At 43.0% G+C, this 20111-nt stretch overlaps 1 protein-coding gene across 4 annotated transcripts in view; it reads left to right on the forward strand.

Annotated features, from left to right (window-relative positions):
* LOC129385630 (uncharacterized) overlaps window positions 1-20111 on the forward strand; it is a 71781-nt gene that overhangs the window by 1563 nt on the left and 50107 nt on the right. The gene's annotated exons all lie outside the window — the stretch shown is intronic.

Genomic DNA, 20111 nt, shown 5'->3' on the forward strand with positions numbered 1-20111 from the left:
TACCCTGTGTTCCTGTAGTTAAAAGTCCATATTGAATTAATGTTACGTGTGCTGCATCTTGCGTTCGTGTGTTCCTTCTGCCCGCTCAAGCTAGCGTACCAGGCGTTAACGTATGCGTGACACTCTGTAATGAACCAGAATCTATAGACCATTTTTTATTATCATGCCGGCGGCTTTCTAACCATCGAAAACTATGTCTAGAAATTCCACTTCAAAATTTTAGAAATTTTAGCTTGTTTCGAGTATGAAGGGGTACAATCTTGAATATATACCTAGGGATGAGCAAAGCAACCCAGACGAAGGACAAAAAGAAGTGCACAATACCAGCGCAGACATACAACTGGTTTATTTTTTCAAACAATAAATTAAATATACAGAGAATCTGACCATGTGATGAAGTGATGCGTACAAGTGGTTAAAGGGTGTCAGCCTCTTGCCATTCAAAAATTGCATTTCTTTATCACGAGGAAAGATAGAAGTCTGGCTGACGCCCGTGCCTGAGTTTACATGCATGATGTAGGTTTCCGCAATCTAGCGGTCGATTTGCTTTCCTTTTTTATAAAATGATTCAGTTTTTTCGAACAAAGGTTTCCGTGGGCAATTTCAACAATGCGTGGCCAGATTCGAGCCTCTTGCATTCCTGATCGCATTTTGGTGCTCCCTGAGGCGGATGTTTAGGCCGCGTTCCGTATGCGCAAAGTACTTTTTTGCAGCACAAAAGTGGAATAGTGTAGACAACTCCAGCCCCATGTGTTTCATGCGCCATATGGCCTTCGATGCCTGTTTAGTTCTATTGACGCGATTGCAAATTTTGTTTAACGAGTTTTTATCTGAAAAGACGACTTGAACAGCACATTTCATGGCTTACTCTTTTAACCCATGCCCCGTCTGATGTGCATTATGAGATGACTGCAAACTTTTTTGCCGCTCAATCTGTTTCTGGGGTTAGGATGGATAGTTGGGCGTGTTGGTTAAGCATGATTTCTGAAGTGAAGGCGCTAAAAAGACGGAGGACAAAGAAGAAACACACACACACAGGGCGCCACTTCCAACAATGTTTATTCAGAAAAAAACGCCACTGATTTATACTAGGAGCGTAATCACAGTTTCTCAGGGCGCATTCGCGTTTGGGTAGAACAGTTCTTTGCGTGACAGTGATATGGATGCAACACTTACGCAGTTATCAGCTGCTTCAATGATTCTTTTGGCCTCAATTATTAATCTAACCCATTTGTCACGGCTTCTGGCGACCACAGCGCAGGCGTGGAAGTCTGGCTTACATCTGCAATTTCTACAATGAATTGCCAAGTGGCCCTCCCTCCCATTGTTCACTTTGTTATTGTGTTGCCTCAGCCTGTCATTCAGGCACTGCTCTGTTTGGCCCACGTACTTTTTACCACAATCTAAAGGAATCTCATAAACAACTCCTGCCTGACATTCTACGTATTTGTTATCGTGTTTAGTAGCACAGGCCGGTGCCTTGCGGGAATAAGGGTTGGTCATTCGACAGAGCTTAGAGAGCTTGCACGGGGCAGAAAACACAACATTTACGTTAGCTCGCTTTGCAATCTTTTTCAAATTATGTGACATACACATAACTACTACATACACCGCATGTCACATAATTTGAAAAAGATTGCAAAGCGAGCTAACGTAAATGTTGTGTTTTCTGCCCCGTGCAAGCTCTCTAAGCTCTGTCGAATGACCAACCCTTATTCCCGCAAGGCACCGGCCTGTGCTACTAAACACGATAACAAATACGTAGAATGTCAGGCAGGAGTTGTTTATGAGATTCCTTTAGATTGTGGTAAAAAGTACGTGGGCCAAACAGAGCAGTGCCTGAATGACAGGCTGAGGCAACACAATAACAAAGTGAACAATGGGAGGGAGGGCCACTTGGCAATTCATTGTAGAAATTGCAGATGTAAGCCAGACTTCCACGCCTGCGCTGTGGTCGCCAGAAGCCGTGACAAATGGGTTAGATTAATAATTGAGGCCAAAAGAATCATTGAAGCAGCTGATAACTGCGTAAGTGTTGCATCCATATCACTGTCACGCAAAGAACTGTTCTACCTAAACGCGAATGCGCCCTGAGAAACTGTGATTACGCTCCTAGTATAAATCAGTGGCGTTTTTTTCTGAATAAACATTGTTGGAAGTGGCGCCCTGTGTGTGTGTGTTTCTTCTTTGTCCTCCGTCTTTTTAGCGCCTTCACTTCAGAAATCGTAATTCTGTTTCTGGGGTTCTTCCCCTTTTTTATTTTATTCACTAGCCCTTCAAAAATTTACACAACAAGAGATATTGGATAACCGTCGTCCTCTAGACGATTAAGCTGTTGCGAAAATATCAGATTGGTGAGGTGGCCGATGGCACGACTTTGCAAGTGCGGAACCTAGACATGTCATAGCAATGCCTCTTCACAATAGTTTTGAATGTGCCGACGCATATGGTTTAGAATTGGTTTGCTTGTCCTGGGGTTAGATTGCCAACAAATATGTTGTGCTGTTATTCTTGAGTGTAGATTTAAATTTTGAATTTCTAAATTTACTGGCAGTTCATCAGTAAATCTGAGACCCATTCCTTCTTCACGAAAGGCTGCGAGATTAACGCCAATATCTTTGGAACTTCTTTGAGAACGGACAGCTACCAAATAGTCATCAGCAAATCCGCGGCACAAAACCATTGTTCCCCCCAAGACGCTCTCGAGCACCTGGTCGACACTGCCGTGAAAGATCTTGCCAAGATTAGGTATGACCTTAGAGCCAAAGCAGACATCCTGCATCTAAATTATAACATCGTTATCTCAGATAACGAACGTGGAATTAAGACTAATATCCAAGTGTTCGAGCAATGACTGAACCGGGACTCCACTCTCATTCATAGAATAACTCGTCTTTATCCATAATGAAATCTTCATCCTCATCAACTGTTTTCTAGGAAGGGAACAATATAAATATGTGATATCAACACTGAAGGCTCTGCATGCTGTATACGCGCCTTCTTGGACAAAAACCGAACGGCTTCTGAGCTTTTTACTCTGAATGTGTTTTCTACCTGGAGGCCTGTTAAGTTTTTGTGAAGATAACCAGAGACTACGTCTAGCAAAGTGTTTCTCTCAGACACAATTGCGCATAAAGGTTGCTCACGCTTATGGGCTCTTATCACGAAGATAACCTCAAAGTTCAACTCCTGACTTTTCATTTCGGTACTACATAGATGCCCAAGGTTCAACTCCAGCAACAATTTCTTTGCTTGATCTTATACTTTTAAGGTTCAGTGTGTGTCTTCTTGACGTTTCTTGTCAAAGTGGTTCAGGCTTTTTCAGAAAACCACCCTTCGGTTAGGAGGACGAAGTACCAGGCCTTATGAGAAGTCAAAACTTTCACTTCGTCATCTCTTAAAAATTGCACATGGGGTTGGATCTTTGCACTCTGCCATTCCGGTTTCCATGAGATTTGACGAACACTTCAACGCCCTGAGAAATGCGCCTGAATTTTCGATCTACTTCTACATCCCTGGACGCTGATCTAATGGCGGCTATCTTACTGACTGGGTGTAGGCAAGGTTCTAGGCATACCTTTGGACGTAATTTCGGAATGTTCATGTGCTTATCTGGAACTACAATATGAGTCAGATTCAGCACTTTGGTGTGGGTTTCGGTTTCTTCTCCTTGGGGTTAGGTTGCACCGGCCTTTGCTACAGAGGAACTCCTGCTAATACTGGCTTGTCCTAGACCACTCGTGGTATCGACGGCACTCTCGTTGTCTTAATTTCATGAAACCGCAAACGGACTTGAGGCAGTCTCGTAGCATCCTGGCTTGGCTCATCCACTCTGACTGCAAGATCTTGCAGATCCTTCTCGTGTGGCCAACCGTGCGGCAAGAAATTCTGTACAGAACCATAACTTCTTCTGAACACGTGCCATGGCGAAGAGGCCAAGACGCTTCCCTTGTACCTTTTGGCAAATTGGACGTCTTGCACGAAATTGCACGAAGCGCGAAATTTTCCGCCCCACGGTGGGTCAGCTTGCAGTCCGATTAAATGAGCCAGGTCAAGATACTGCGAGACTGCCTCATGTCCGTTTGCGGTGTTATGAACCTGGTGCCCCGTCTATGTAGTAAAGTAAATAAAAGTCATGGGTTGAACCTTGAGCTTTTCTTTAAGACAAAAAAGCATAAACCTCAGCAACCTTTAGGGACAATTTTGTCAGTGAGAAAGGGCAACACATAGTATCTTGTTATCTTCAGAAGAACTTAATATGGCTCCCGGCAGAAACCCCATTCAAAGTAAAAAATTCAGAAGTTCGCTTCTTTTTCACGAAGGGGTGTATCCAACGTTGCACAGACTTCACGATTGACGTCACAGATTTATATTATTCCCTTTCTAGAAATCAGCTGATGCAGACAATCAAAGCTGCATCATGGATAACGATCTGCTGAAGCTTAGGGGTGAGAGTGACGTCCCGGTTCAGTCATTTCTCGAACTATTGTTTTTTTTCTATTTAAATTCCGCGTTCATTATGTGTGATAACGAAGTAACGAGTCAGAAGCAGGAGGTCTCCATCGGCTCTCAGGTCGCACCAATTCTTAGCAAGATCTTTCTCGCCAGCGTTGACCGGACACTCGAGAACGTGTCCGCAGGAACAATGATTAAGTGCTTTAGATTTGTTGATGACTACTTAGTAGTTATGTACGCAGAAAGAAGTTCCAAAGATATTGGCGTTATTCTTACTGCCTTTGATGAAGAAGGAATGGGTCATACATTTACTCATGAACTGCAGATAAGTAATGAAATTTAATTTTTGGATTTACAGATAATATTAACAGCCCAACACATATTTGTTGGCAATATAACCCCAGGACAAGAAAACCAATACTAAACTACGCGTCGGCACTCTCAAAACTAGTGAAAAGAGGCAATGCTCAGCAATGCCATCACGTCGCCAATCTGAGCTTTTTCAAACAGCTTAATCGGCTAGAAAAGGCCAGTTTTCCAATATCTATCGTCGTATCACTATATGAAGGGCTGGTGAAGAAAATAGAAAAAAAAGGGGAGCACTTCAGTAACGGATCAAAACGGTAAAAGAGTGCGCAGCCGTCCCTTATGTGCATCAAATGGGGCATGCGTTAAAAAAGACAGCCATGAAATATGGTGTTCAAATCATCTTTTCAGCTAAAAACTCGTTAGACAAAATTTGCAATTGCGTCAATAGACCTAAACAGGCGTCCAAGACCGCGTGCCGCGTCAAACACACGGGGCAGCTTGTGGCATGGTCGGTGGGAGTGGTCTACGTTATTAATCTTTCGTGCAGCAAGAAGTACTTTGGGCAGACCGGACACTGCCTTAACATCCACCTTAAGGAGTACCAAGGTGCGACCAGGAATGGAACAGGCTCGAATTTGGCTGCGTATTGTTGAAGTTGCCCTGGCAAATTTATTTTATTTATTTATTTATTTATTCATTTATTTATTTATTTATTTAAAAATTGAGAAATGGGTAACAAACGAACTTCGGCAGGTAACAAATTCCACTGTTCAATCATGCAGGGGAAAAAAGTGTATTTGAAAGGGTTAGTGCGTGGATGGAGTGGTCTGATATTAGAGGCATGATAAGTTCTGGTTGCAGTCGGGCAAGCAGACATTAAAATGGAGGGATCTGATAGGTGACAAAGAGAGTTCTCATACGAATAGAAAATCTTCAGAGATTCTATGTGCCCCCGTCTAGAAAGAAACAGGAGGATTCATTCCGCAAGAGCAGCTGACGGTGAAATGTCTCGGTCGAAGCGACGGTAAACAAAACGAATAGCCTTCCTCTGCACCGACTCAATACAATTAATTTCACATTGTTTATACGGGCTCCATACGGAGAAAGCATATTCTAAAATTGGGCGAATCAGTGTTTCAGCAGATAACGTCCGGCGGATGTAACCAAGTTTTTTTAACGCTTTACTACAAATGTAATCTATATGTTTAGACCAAGACAAGGTGGGTGTAAAAATGACGCCTAAATATTTGTATTGAAAACCTCTTGTTAGTGGTACTTCGTTGCCTATATAATCATAACATAAGGGCATGTGTCTGTTAGCAAAAGACATAAGTTTTATCAAAATTTATGCTCATTTTCCAAGTAGCACACCAGTCACAATACAAAACAAAGTCATCTTTAAGGCGCTGAAGATCAGCGAGTGAGTCAACTGGGCTGTACATAACACATCTGCATAGAGCCGTATCTTTGAAGTAACATGGTCTGGAAGGTCATTAATAAACAATAAGAATAGTAGACGGCTAAGTACGTATCACTGTGGGACTGCTGAGGTGACGTGGACTGAGGACGAATCCGCAGAATCATTGCATACGAATTGGGAACGCAAAGAAAGAAAACTGGAAATCCAAGACACTAACTGAGAGTTATTTAGAATATTATGGAGTTTCAAAAACAATTTAGAGTGTAGTACTGTGTCGAAAGCTTTCCTAAAGTAAATGAAAATGGTGTCAATCTGATTACCGAAGTCGATATAATGGGAAATGTCACGAGTGAAGTCAGTAAGTTGGGTTACAGTACTAAAACCGCCCCTGAAGCCGTGCTGAAAGCTATTCAATAGGTTATTATGCTCAAGGAACACTATTATATGCTTATAGATTATGTGTTCTAGTATTTTACAGGAGGTTGCAGTTAAAGAAATAGGCCTATAATTATATAAAAGCTGTCTGTCACAAGATTTATATAAAGGTAGTACTTTAGCTCTTTTCCAGGAAGACGGCACAACGCCACTATTAAGGAACTTCTTACATATAGTGAACAGATATTTAGATGTCCATAGCGACAATCGTACTAAAAGGAATTCTGAATTCCATCAGGGCTGGCTGCTCTTATAGTATCTAAGTTTAGTATGAGATTGAAAACACCTTCTAGGCTAATGTTGATATTATCAACAGCATATCAATCGTTAGTTGTAAATGTTGAACGACTGGAATCATCCGAGGCGAATACTGACTGAAAATCGGTATTCGTAAAAAAAAATCTTCGTTAAAAAAACTGAAATGCTTTTCGAAAATTGGGATGAAATCAACCGCGAGATTGAGGAAGCCTACTTCATGCATGTCAACCGAAACGCATGCGTTAGCCAGACTTCTATCTTTCTGCATAATAAAGAAACAGTTTTTGAATGGCAAGATAGGCTGGCACTCTTTCACCACTTGCACACACACACACACACACACACACACACACACACACACAAACGCACACGCACACGCACACGCACACGCACACACGCACACGCACACGCACGCACGCGATCGCATTCTCTGTATATTTAATCACTTGTTTGAAAAAAATAAACTAATTGTTAGTCTGCACTCGTATCATGCACTTCGTTTTGTCCTTCGTCCAGGGTGCGCTGTACTCCCATAGGAATGTGTTCAGTCACCAACTCGCTCAGCTTGCTGTGTTAATACAATCTTCAACCTGAATATGTCAAGCTTACTGTTGTGTTAGTATTGTTTTACAACCCTTGGTCGAATTTGCACCGGAATAGAATTCAATATTTTCATTATTACCTCTGTAAATTACGTGGTAATAGATACATGGTGATGGTATTTATTTTTCTGCACTGCCTTTCTTTTTGGCGCATTGGTCAGACCTGCCGCATGAAACTTGCTCTCTACACCAATGTTTTGCGTTGTTTTCTATTTAATAAGTCTCTTAATTCCTTTGCTATTTACGTTTTCCGTGGTTCTCGTTCCCAGGCTACCGTCGGCCCGCCGACTATCTCCCAGTGTCTATCCTTTGGACACGGCCGCTACCTGTGGACGGCGCTGTTGCTGGGGGCCGCCGTTCTCAAGACTGTGGCCCGCAGGGACCTGGCACATTTTGTTATGCGCAGCCGATGTCCCCTGAAGCTGCGGCTGGTCAACGAACTCCACAACACGGCGTATTGTTTAGTAGGAGTGTTTGCCATTTGTGGTCTACCGGTTATGGATGCCCACAACCATGAGCGGTGGCACGGACTCCTGCTAACGGTATACGTCTTGGGCGCCACGAGAGACGCCATCTGCAAAATGAAGATACTGCAGATGGTGTCATCACCGGTACGTGTTTTCACTATAAGCATCTGTGCATAATTTTGTGATGGATTAGGGGACATGTGTGAAGAAAAATATTTCCATACGGAGGAAAACGATTGGTCATCTCAATATCACGAAGCATGTTAAAAAGCATGCTTTTCTTGTTCTTTATGTAGTTTACGATTATGCACTTGCAGCTAGGCTAGTTCTCAGAGTGGAGGTAGAGGCGTGCACAATGGACACACTACGTGTCATGACGCGATTCGCTCCTATTATGACAAAGTTTTCTTCACCTCTTTTCTTTTTTCGCGACTTCAAGTTTCCTAATATAGTTTGGAACAATAATCTACCTGACTTATTTTACTTTCTTATTCAAAAGAATTCTTGGATATTTCTACTTCATTTTCTTGAACTCGATTAGCTACACAAGACACAAAAATCACCCCCAATACTCTAAATATTCTCGATTTCATCTTAACCAATCGTCCCGATTATGCCTCTTTCATCCATTACTTATCCAGCATTATCGACCATCTAATACTAAATATTCACTCTAATACTCCATTTCCACAACTTCCAAATAGTAAAAGAATCCTTAGAGACTATAAGAGAGCTAACTCTGAATCAATAAATGAGCCAAGTCCATTTCTTAAGATATTCTTGAGTGATTTTGAAAATCTTACTGTGCAGTCAAACCAGAATATATTTTTGACAGAGGTAAATCACTCCATCAAAAAGCACATCCCAACCCGTACTATACCTTGCAACCCGCACGCGCCTAGGTACAACACTCATTTAAAGCGGCTATCCAACAAAAAATAAGACTATCATTCTGCGATGCAATCAACCACTGACTCATGTTAGAAAGCCTTCACGTTAGCGTCATGCGCCTATGTAGCCACACTCAAATGCGCTCAAGAAAGATTCTTATCAACCACATTACCATGTACGTTGACAACTAACGTAAAAAAATTCTGGCGCGTCATACATCCTCCTTCCAAAAATTCTATCCCTCTTAACAATTGGTCTGGGAACCCTGTTCCCAAAAATTTATGCGCAACTTTTCTGAAAGATACCTTTGTTAAAAATTTCTCGTGCACTACAGATATTGAACTACCTGTCTTGAGGGACTAACTTTTTAACCGTCTTCAGTGAATGCTGAAGCTCCCAGTGGTATTTGACTAATAGATTCAATGAAGATACATTCGTCACCTTGCTTTGGTAACATCAGTGATAATTTTCTGAAAAACACCTGCTCTTGTAATTTCATTATATTAACTAAAATATTCCAACAATCGCTAAACACATATAGAGTTCTGTTAGAATGAAAGAAGGAAAATTATTCTTTTGCGCAAATCCGGCGGCAAATCATCACCTACCAATTATCATGAAACGGTACCTGCTTCAAACTACTAGAACAAATCTACACTAACCTTGCGGATTTTCTTGAGTCGAATTAATTTTTTCGCCATCACAACCCGGATATAAAAATCATTCTCATACGAATCGCAAGTATTAACGTTTACTCAAAGACTGCACCAAATATTAGACCAGTCTTCTTTTGCTGATTTCATCTGCATAGACTTTTCGAAAGCCTTTGACAAAGTGTGCCATATACACTTGCTTTATAAATTAAGCAAGTTAAACATTGATCATAGTGTTCTAAAATGGATAGAGTCACTTCTCGTTAACCATTCCCAGTTCGTGACAGCTAATGGTCATAATTCACCGCATAGCGACTTTCAATCTTGTGTGCCACAAGGCTCCGTCCTGGGACCTTTCTTATTCGGTATCTACGTTGATCCCTTACCTTCAGAAATTACTTATGACGTTCACTTATTTGGAGATGAATGTCTCATCTTGAGATAAATACCTAACGAGCACGAAATTACCCTGCTTTAGGCCGACTGTCATAACGATAGCAATTGGTGCCGATAGTGGTGCATGGAACTTAAGGTTAACAAGTATAAATTTATGAGAGCATCCCGGTCTAACGATAACCTTCCTGTGTACCACCTGAACAAAGTTGCTTTAGAAACGACATGTAAATGTAAGTACTGAGGCACGCATATAAAATGTAAATTATTGTGGAATGATCACGTCGAATACTTAATTAACCAAGCCAGCCGCTTGCTCGAGCAGCCAGTAACGCACCAATTTTGCGTGTATTTGCGGGTTACTTTGACATTTGCAAAAACTTTCATGAAGCACGTATTGAGCAACAGAAAGCTGTATCAGGAGATCATGTTGCTCCACAATTCTGTCATTGACATTTTTAATCTAAATATAACTTTTGGGAAGTTGAACAATTAGAGACCTCCAAATGTGTAGTTAGGCGGAATGCAAGAAAATAATATGAGTATCTCCAAGTGACGGCGGACAACAATACTTTGGTTCTGTCCAGCTATGTGACATTTGGAAATTTTTAAATCTGTGTGCATAATAGTTCGGACACCCAGTATATATATATATATATATATATATATATATATATATATATATATATATATATATATATATATATATATATATATAGAGAGAGAGAGAGAGAGAGAGAAGCTGTTTATAAACTATAATTACTTATAATGTGACACTGACACATTCGTAAAATGTACCGGCTGTTTTCTGTTACAGCAGAGCGTCGCGAAGGCAGCCGCTTTCATGAGGTTGTCCACGAGACTCGCAGCCTATTTTCTTTTCACCGCCGGTATATGTAAGGAGATGCTGTCCAGGTACGGCCGTTTCTGGGCTGAGTACGAGCTGTGGGTAGTGATAGGTAAGTGAATGCCGATTTTTCCATTTCAGTTTTCGTGGCTACTTGTTTGCAAAGACTCTCTTTATTTTCTCGAAATATAAATCTTAGATAGAGAAAGGAATAAGTCTGCGTACAATAATGGTGAGCGTCAATGGGAGCGAATAGCCGAGTGATTCTAGCTAGGTATTTGCTTTAATTAGAAGTTGATGAGGGCAGTCATTCATGAGCACTACACCAAAATTTTGAATTGTTCAGGCACTCAGAGCTGTCACAGTGCAGTGCACGCCTCACCGAGCTATACTAGTTATGTTCAGTATCACAACTGTCGTGTGAGAGCACATGGCCATTGCATCAGCACCTTTTGGCTGCAAAGGTTTGACAACCGAAAAGAGCCAAAGAACGATGGCTATTCACATATTAAAAAAAAAAAGATCACTTGCGCTGGTTAGATTCTTGTCGCCCTCATCTGATGTTGATGTAACATAATTTGTGATTTATCTTTTATTTTTTCATACACGCGTGAACTTTGTATAAAACAGTTTTTAAAGAAGAATGCAATCAAATGCACTTCACAGAACTTGTAGGTCAGTGGAGCTTACCTTACGGGTATCATATAAGCAGGTAGAGGTGTACTTAGTCTCCTTGATCCCACAGGAGTTGCAGTAACTTAAACAAAGAACAAAGGGAACACTACGCTGGCAGCTGTGATCCCTCGTGTGCTCTATGCTAACACTAAACCCACACCCCTACATCGCACTCGCTGCATCTTTGCTTCCTTACGGACGGCGCTGAATGTGCACGTGGTTGTATTGATAGGCTGCCGAATTTTCTTTTGTTATTCATAACTCCACTGAATGTAAGCGCCAGCTTGTACAGCAGATGCGAATTGTAGTTTTGAGCAAACTAAGGTTTTGTAGAGTTCTAGTTTTGTAGACGTCAGAACAGTAGAAAAATTACGATCAAGATATCCTAACATGCGATTAGCATTAGCATGCATATCCCATGACAGATCGTTATATATGGGAAGGATAAGGTATTTGTTAGTGATAAAGTATGTTGCCACTTTTGGAAACCACGTTTTTGTTCAAAAACAGCGAATTTCATTTTTTTATTATTTTAAGAATCTACAGACATTCAGAATTGCGCTGCTGCAAAAATTATCTTTTTATCTGGTTCTGTCGAAAGTTATGATGTTTCTGCAAGTACCGGCAGACCTCTCTAAAACTAAAACTTACTTTTTGTGAAAATGAAGCCTACATTTAAAATTTTAAAAGAAACTTACGTTTGTGCACAAATACGCAGGATACATTTAAATGAGTTTGTGACGACGTATTCTAAAGGTTGATAGGATTGAGCAATGGTGATCGTAATCATTTCTTTATTCAAATTGAACACATTGCCATGCGGGTCGCACGACGTGACATCGTGTTTACACTGACGCGACGCGTTGTACTGCCATTTAAAGCTATTGTTTCATCACTTCAGTTACCTACATTGTTGTCTTACATCACATAACAAGCTGTGGCTATGTTACGAGGGAAACAAATGCCGAAACGCAAGTTTTACGGCAATCGGTGCACGACGAACTATTCTATGAAGTGTGAAGTGAATATTGCTCTTCCCGCAAGTGAAGTGAAACTGGGCCAGCTGCAGGAAAACTTTTAAGTGCCAGCGGAAGTGTTGTGGTACAGGGGAAGAGGATTGTAGATGTCGAAATTCTTTTCTCAGTTTTGCCGTCGCTGGCGTGCCCGGAATGCAAAAACATTTCACTGAAGCTTGAGGAGCGTTCGCGCCAAGGGGTATGTTTTGCATACGCCGTGTTATGTAGTGCATGTGTCCACGAACGTTTGTTTTCCTCACCAAAAAAAAAAAAAAACCAGCAAATGCAGCTGAAAACAACGTTCTGCTTGTGTGCGCTATCCGCCAGCTGGGGAAAGGCACTACTGGTATTTTGACATTTCCGAAGGGTATGAATAGACCACTGCCACTTTGTCATTCCGCCTATGACAAGGTTTCTTGCGAGCACTTTGATGCCGGGAAAATTGTCGCGTCTAAGTCAGTGATGGATGCTGCTGCAGAAGTGGTCCAGGTTGTCGGCAGTAACGAGTGTAGCGTATCGGGGGACGGCCCTTGGGAAAAGCATGGACATTCTTTGAATGGTTGTGTCTCTCTGATATCAGTAGTCACAGGAAAGGTGATTGATGTAGAAACAATGTCTAAAAATTGCAAGGCATGTGAAAATATAAAGATGTCAATATCAAAATTCAAGGCAATGTTAATCTTCTCCTTTGATATTAATGGAATTTCATGATTGAGCCGGTTCCCAGAGGTCAGACTGCTAATCAACACTACTAAATTCAAGTACTAAACAAAGTTCGTGAAAAAATTAGAAAAAAGGAGTCACATTTGTGGAGTGATGGATGGCTGTTGCACCAGGACAATGCACCCGCTCACACGGCCCTATCTGTCACGCAGTTTCTGACCAGTAAAAACATTACTGTGATGGGGCATCCTCCCTATTCACCTGATTTGGCTCCATGCGAGCTTTTTTTGTTTCCTAAAGATAAATCTTGCTCAAAGGGAACCCATTTTACCTCAGTTGAAGAGGTTTAGGCAAAAACGAAGAATCTCCTGAAGGGCCTTCCAAAAGCCTCGTTTCAGAACTGTTACCAGCAATGGCCGCATTGAATGCGGAAGTGCGTCAATGCTGAAGGGGGCTACATTGAAGGTGATAATGTCACAGAGAACTGATTCTGTGTGTACAATAATTTATTGTAACAGTCTCGTTTTTTTGTGTCACACCTAGTATATTACATAATCATCTTCAACCAGAATTATTGATTGTGTTGTTATACTCTAGGCAGATTATTAACATAAATCAAGAAGAGCAAAGGCCCCAAGACAGATAGATGCCCGTGGCACTCCGGATGCAATTGATGACATTTATTTACTTATCTCTTTTTTGTTTTCAACACTGTTAGCCCTGCCTGGCTGTTACAGGGTGGGAATACACAGCAGAATGTTCACGCAAAGAGTGCTTTCAAATTTTCTTCAAAAGGGTCAAGCGTGTTATTCGACGGAAATACACACGAAAACCATGAAAAGCGATTGGCTGTGACATGTTCAGCTCTATTGGGAAGCATATATATATATATATATATATATATATATATATATATATATATATATATATATATATATATATATATATATATATATATATATATATATGGCTGAGTAGTTCACGCTGGCCCCTGTAATACATTGAAGAAAAAGAGTACGAGGTACGTTGAACAAGCACAGTGTATTTGACTGACGTTTTGGCAGGCGCGCCAGCCTTTGTCAAAGTGACTTTGACTTTGGCAAAGGCTGTTTCACCAGCCGAAACGTCAGTCAAATATACTGTGCTTGTTGAACGTATGTCGTCGTACTCTATTTCTTCATTACATATATATATATATATATATATATGTGTACAGATTGTCACACATTAAGGCAAGAGTAAGCAACAGTACCAGCAGACGCACACCAACGGACGGTTCTCCAACTGGCGCGGGATCCCTTTGTCGTCATCGTCTTCTTCGCCGTTTTTGCTGGGCACGCAATGCTGAACGTTTGCTGCCTCAAAACACCAGATGGCATTATTTCCCCTCCCAATTAAGAATCGACACGATGCTCAAACACAAGACGTACACGGAAAATACACAAATCAAGTAAGACAAAAAAAGGAAAAGGCGCTAGCACCTACATGTACATGACATGAGGCAAATTAAATGGTTTCGGTGGTCGGGGACAAAAAAAAAAGGCATCGCAGTTAATTAGAGGACGACGGGACTACGGCAAAAAAATAAATAAAGTTTGTTTCACCACTACACTATATTAACATCACCGTGTAACATATGGCTTAAGGGGAACGACAAGTATAGTCTTTGCACGTGTTAATCGGCGCTTGAGCGGTGGCAGGTCTCCGTCTCGAATCACCTTATAGTTCACGTCGCTTACAACCTTAGTACTGTGTATCGTCCGATGTACTTTCTCAGGAGTTTCTCACAGATTCCTCGCCGTCTAATTGGGGTCCAAACCCAAACTTGGTCATCACGCTCATTGTAAGTCGCCGATGGTGGAGGTTGTACATCATTTCCTCTGCGCACTGCTGCTGTCTTATGTGCACACCAGCAGCCGACGCGTTTCGTCGGCGCGCTGAATGTACTCCCCGACGTCAGGAGCTACCTTGTGGAGCTGATCGACGTCTTCATACTAGCATAGTTTGAACATCTCGACCATAAACGAGGCAAAACGACATGAATCGTGCAGTTACCTGCGTGCCAGAGGTCTACGCAAACATTACGTATGGCAGGATTTCATCCCACGTTTTGTGCGGCACATCCACGTACATAGATATCATGTCTTTCAGTGTTTTGTTTAGTCTTTCTGTGAAGCCGTTAGTCTGGGGGTGGTATGCCGTGGTTTCGATGACTCGTGTAACTCAATTTGAAGATGACATCCAGAAGTTTCGCCGTAAAAACTTTCCTTCGGTCAGTGATGATGAATGACAGCGCGCCATGCCGAAGCACCATGTAATGCATAAAAAACTCGGTAACTTCAGAAGCTGTACGGCATGGTAGTGCCTTTATCTCAGCGTAACGCGTCAAGTAATCAGTTGCGACAATGCTCCAATTATTGCCCGAAGAAGACAAGGGAAATGGTCCAAGACGGTCCAAACCAATTTGATCAAACGATGTACGCGGAGGGTCCATGGGTTGTAGAAGGCCTGCAGGCTTGAAGGATGGTGACTTGCGGCGCTCGCATTCATGGCATCCTCTCACGTAGCGTTTGACGCATGCAATCAGTCTAGGCCAGTAGTACAGTTGCCGTACCTTGTCCAGAGTCCTTGAGTAGCACAAGTGGCCAGATATCGGCTCGTCGTGGCAGGCTAATAGGATGTCGTCACGAAGGGCTTCAGGCACTACTAGAAGATGTGGTTTGTCCCCGGCACCTGTGCTTTTTGTATGAGATGCGCTCTCGTAGGCAAAATGACAGCCTTCGTGAAATAGGGCGAGGAATGGACGCCATGCCGCCTTCTATGGGATCGATGATTGGCCTTAACTCAGCGTCCGATCGCTGTTTACGGAGTTGATCCGGCCCGCTGAAGGCTCCCAGGTAGTCGTTGTCGTCTTCCTCGCCAGGATTCTGAGATTCAACAGGTGCTCGTGATAGTGTGTCAGCATCTTCATGTCTTCTGCCTGACCCATACAACGATGGTGATGTTAAATTCCTGTAGTCGCACACTCCAGCGTGTCACTCATTCAGGATGGTATCGGAGGTTGGTCAACAAGCACAAAGAATGATCTGTCACCGCTTTAAATGGCCTCCCGTAGAGATACGGTCTAAACTTTGTAGTAGCACAAAAAACCGCGGGGCACTCCTTCTCTTTGGTGGAACAATTGGACTCTGCGTGTGACAGAGTGCGGCTCGCGTAGGCGATAACTCGTTCAGTGCCGTCTTGCCGTTGCACAAGGATGGCTCCGAGACGGATATTGCTGGCGTCAGTGCGCACTTATGTGTCAGCATCCTCATGAAAATGACCGAGCACCGGAGGAAAAGACAAGTGACGTTGTAGCTTCGCAAAGGTGGTCTGCTGTTCATTAGTCCACAGTAATGGTACGTCGTCACGCGTAACGCGAAATAGCGGCTCTGCAATCTTCGAAAAGTTTTGAATGAAGTGTCGATACTATGCATACCAGCACAAAAATAGTCGGACAGCTTTCTTGTCTTTTGGAGCTAGGAAAGGAGCTTCGGCACCAGTCTTCTCGAGATCAGGCCGACCACCTGGTGCGCTCACGACTTGACCAATTAACTCTGGCTTGAGTGTAATATCAGTCAATCGAGTGGCTTGGAGCACTTTCTGAAGGCGTCGAGGGCGCTCGTCAAATGTTTCCGAGAAAACAACATCATCGAGATAGACGAGGCAGCCTTTCTATTTGAAGTCAGCGAGAATGGTATCCATCATTCGCTGGAATGTGGCTAGAGTGCAAAAGAGGCCGAAAGGGGATACTCTAATCTTTTAAACGTCGTCCGGAGTCACAATAGCAGTTTTCTCCCGGTCCCGCTTATCTACTTGAATTTGCCAGTAGCCATATTTCAAAATCGATCGAGGAGAAATAATTCGCGCCCCTCAGCCTGTCCAGAGAATCGTCGACACGAGGTATCCAGCAGACGTCATTCTTTGTGAAGCTGTTTAGCTTCCAGTAGTGCACATTTAACTGATGTGTGCCATTTTCTTTAACAAGAAGGACTGGCGATGACCAGGGACTGCACGAAAGCTGTATTACGCCGTCTTGAAGTGTTTCCTTCACCTGTGTATGAATCGCATGTCGTTCCGTCGGGGAAACACAATAAGGCTTTTGCCGTGTGGGGGGCACGTCGTCATAGGTGATGATGCGGTGTGTTGTAATCGATGTTTGCGTATCTTCGACGACCATGCAAATCAAGAGTGGAAGTCGAGTTAGAGCTCGCGCAGGAGCTGTTTGTTTTCTTCAGGACTCGTTGTACTAATGTCGACGTTGCGTAGACGTACTTCGACAGTGCCGATTGCCTCGGAACAAAACACAGTTTCATCGGCGATCGAGTTGGTGTAGACGATTACAGTACCGGGGAAAAGGTGCCGATGTTCGTAGCTGAAGTTCGTCACAAGAACCTCACAGAGACCGTCATGGAGATTAATAAGGCTTCTTGCTACGCAAACACCTTGGGAAAGCAGGAGCGAGCGATTGCTTTCTGTGACCGCTTCATCGTGTAAGAGTCTGTCACATGCCACATGAACCACGACACTTGCATGCAGTTGTATCGTGACAGCGTCGTCGATGACGCTAAAAGATGGTCTAGGGTGGATGGTGTTGTTGGTCGTCGCTGTGGCGCGCTTTGTCGAGAAAGTGATGAAGTGTTGCTGGATGTTGATGATAGCTCCGTGCTCCCCGAGAAAGTCTGTGCCGATGATTACGTCTCGAGAACACTGATGAAGAATGATAAAGCTGGCAACAAAGGTAGAGCCGCGAACCTGCATTCGTGCCGCGCACATGCCGAGTGGTGTCACGATGTGCCCTCCAGCTGTACGGACCGGCGTTTGATTCCAAGGCGTCGTCACTTTCTTCAGAAGTGTGGTCAGTTTATCGCTGATTATAGACTAATCCGCTCTAGTGTCCACTAAATCAGTCAATTCACGACCGTCTAGCAGTACAGGAATGTCCAAGGAAACTCTTCTTCCGTAATCCGCAGGTACTGTCATCGTCGATGCATCGTGCGTCCGCGTACGTGTCAGTAGGACACCATGAGTAGTAGGAGTCAGTAGGACACCTTTCTTCACAGTCACTACCACGTGACTACTGCCTACCATACCAATACCATGCCATACCTACCAATACGCCTACCACGCTAGGCATATTGTTATGTAGAAACAATATGCCCCCCGATCACTCAAAACTGCATTGTTCCAAAATAATTGCAGCGGAAGTTAAAATTCTGGCGTATCCGGATGATGTGATAGTCTGTTGTAAACATCAAGAAGGTGCAGCTGCAGGAATCGCAATAATGAAGGGTTTCTCCAAAGTAACCGGAAGCCTGGTAAACTGGGGAAGTGCCTTAGTTTCTCGCACGGAGAGTGGCCTTCGACGAGGGTCACATTCGCCAATGTTAAGTGGTTGACAACACCCGTTGAATACTTAGGCGTCCCGCTAGAATATTACAAAAATAACGATGAGTATTGGCTATAGCGAAAAAGAAAAACGCAGATAAACTGGAACAAATGGAATGGTGGGAATCTGTCAATGTTTGCAAGAGCTACAGTTTGCAATCTATTTTTTGACGCAAAACTCTGGTATGCGATGCAGGTATTGCGTTCATCATCATTATCAGCAGCAGCAGCGGTGTATTTTATGTCTACTGCAGGACGAAGGCCTCTCCCTGCGATCTCCAACTACCCTTGTCTTGCACCAAATCATTCCAACTAGCACCCGCAATTTCCCTAATTTCGTCACACTGCCTAGCCTTCTGCCGTCCTCTCCTGCGCTCCCCTTGGTACCCATTCTCTCACCCTAACGGTCCAACGGTTATCTAATCGGCGCATTACATGACCTGCCCAGCGCCATTTTTTTCTCCTAATCTCTATTAGAATATCGTCTATTGCCGTTTGTTCTGTGATCCAAACCCCTCTCTTTCTGTCTGTTATAGTTATGGATAGCATTTTTTCTTCAATCGCTTCTGGCGCGGTCCTTGCTCTCAAACATCTTTGTCAGTTTCCAAGTCTCTGTCCCATGTATCAGAACCGGTGAAATCCACTGACTGCATACATCATCATCATCATTATCATCATCATCAGCCTCGTTACGCCCACTGCAGGGCAAAGGCCTCTCACATACTTCTCCAACTACCCCGGTCATGTACTAATTGTGGCCATGTTGTCCCTGCAAACTTCTTAATCCCATCCGCCCACCTAACTTTCTGCCGCCCTCTGCTACGCTTCCCTTCCCTTGGAATCCATTCCGTAACTCTTAATGAACATCGGTTATCTTCCCTCCTCATTACGTGTCCTGCCCATGCCCATTTCTTTTTCTTGATTTCAACTAAGATGTCGTTTTCCCGCGTTTGTTGCCTCACCCAATCTGCTCTTTTCTTATCCCTTAACGTTACGCCCATCATTCTTCTTTCCATAGCTCGTTGCGTCGTCCTCAATTTCAGCAGAACCCTTTTCGTAAGCCTCCAGGTTTCTGCCCCGTACGTGAGTACTGGTAAGACACAGCTGTTATAAACTTTTCTCTTGAGGAATAATGGTAATCTCCTATTCATGATCTGAGAATGCCTGCCAAACGCACCCGAGCCCATTCTTATCCTTCTGATTATTTCAGCCTCATGATCCGGATCCGCAGTTACTACCTGTTGTCCTAAGTAGATGTATTCCCTTACCACTTCCAGTGCCTCACTACCTATCGTAAACTGCTGTTCTCTTCCTAGACTGTTAAACATTACTTTAGTTTTCTGCAGATTAATTTTTAGACCCACTCTTCTGCTTTGCCTCTCCAGGTCAGTGAGCATGCATTGCAGTTGGTCCCCCTAGTTACTAAGCAAGGCAATGTCATCAGCGAATCGCAAGTTGCTAAGGTATTCTCCTTTAACTCTTATCCCCAATTCTTCCCAATCCAGGTCTCTAATACCTCTTGTAAACACGCTGTAAATAGCATTGGAGAGATCGTATCTCCCTGCCTGACACCTTTCTTTATTGGGATTCTGTTGCTTTC

This window comes from Dermacentor andersoni, chromosome 7, assembly GCF_023375885.2.
Source record: "Dermacentor andersoni chromosome 7, qqDerAnde1_hic_scaffold, whole genome shotgun sequence".
NCBI classification, from domain to species: Eukaryota; Metazoa; Arthropoda; class Arachnida; order Ixodida; family Ixodidae; genus Dermacentor; species Dermacentor andersoni.